Genomic DNA, 1,622 nt, shown 5'->3' on the forward strand with positions numbered 1-1,622 from the left:
ACTATGTCCTTGTGCCACTCTGTGGCCTCCTGATGCTGCCGCCACCTCCACACTATGTCCTTGTGCCACTCTGTGGCCTACTCAAGCTGCCGCCAGCTCCAGAATCTGTCATTGTGCCACTCTGTGGCCTACTCAACCTGCCACCACCTCCAGACTCTGTCATTGTGCCACTCTGTGGTCTCCTGATGCTGCCACCACCTCCAGACTCTGTCATTGTGGGTGTGGATTCTGAGGAAGCAGCTGCAGGTTGGTCTGTGCTCCTCTCTCCAATGTCTGGCTCTAGCCCAGGGTTGCCCTGGGTGGGGAATTACCCCAGGAAAGCCCCAGGCTTCTCGGCCTAAACATGATGCAGACTCTGATGGATTCCATACAACAGATTCTCCAGGTATTGATAAGAATTAAAGCTGTGAAGTGTCTGATAAAGATGTTTGTCATGTGAAGAGCAGTATGAAGCATGAACATGAATTGGATAAACCTGTACAGCAGATGGGAAGTTGTGTCCAGGGAAGCCCAGTAATGAATGAGTCAGTGCAGTCGGGTCAGAGCAGTGTTGGGGCAGCACAGAAAGCTTTGCCCACCCCACAGGGAGTTCAGAGGGTGACTCGGAGTCAGTCCACTCCACAGAGAGGTGATGGCAGGGCAGTACCGCCCCAGCACAGTGCGGCCATTTTGCAGACACCAAGGAAGATTTCCTTGGAACAAAAGACAATAAAGGAGAATTTGCAGCAACAAGTTTTGATCCCCACCGGCTAGGTGCGCTCAGCCCGCCTGAGAGCCCAGCAAAGTAAAAACAGTGCTGAAAGTACTAAAAAGCCAACAAATGTGGCTTTGGGGGCTCCATCAGCTCAGAAATCCTCCCTGATTTCTGCAAATACAACCAGGAGTACAAAGCTCCAGTCTGAGATGGGGTCAACTACCCACAAATCACTGCAGATTCGTCCATCACTTGTGAGTGGGAAGGGGGCAACGCAGTGCAGTGTCCCAGGGAAAGGAACTGACATGGCTTCCAGTCCATCTGAGGACCCAGGAACGTTCAAACACCCGGCAGAGGTGACCAAGCAGAAAGTAACAGCCTGCCAGCCTGGGCTGAGCCTAGCACAGAACATTCCGGCCCTTGTAAAAGAAATGGAAACCCTGAGGAAAGCAAAGAGAACAATCCAGAACCAGATAGAGGAAATGTATAAATTAAAGGCTGCAAATCCCTCCAAGAGGCTCTGTATGATAGCAAGCTGAAATTGCTGGCTATGGAACTCGCTTCGGTGGTTGGGAAGATCGACTCAGTCCAGGAACAACTGGGACCCATAGGAGAGACTTATAAGAATAAAGATCATTTCCAAGGGACTGAGAAACCCACCAGTATGCCATCGGTAAGGAAATCTGTTTCGCAGCAGCCAATGTTTTCTTACCAAGGAAAAGACCCGTCTGAGGATAGCATTGGGAGTTTCAGCAGCAGAAGAGAGACACTGGCCCTGATTCATCAAGCAGAATTGGATTATCGCTCGCGCATTCGTATTAGCGATCCGGAATCGTACGCGGTCGCGCTATTCAGCAACTGAAAAAGCTCGCGCACGGAGCCGCGCTTATCCGACAGCTTTTTACTGGCGATCTTGCATTAAAAGTCA

Source organism: Pyxicephalus adspersus, chromosome 2 (genome assembly GCF_032062135.1).
Source record: "Pyxicephalus adspersus chromosome 2, UCB_Pads_2.0, whole genome shotgun sequence".
Lineage (NCBI taxonomy): Eukaryota > Metazoa > Chordata > Amphibia > Anura > Pyxicephalidae > Pyxicephalus > Pyxicephalus adspersus.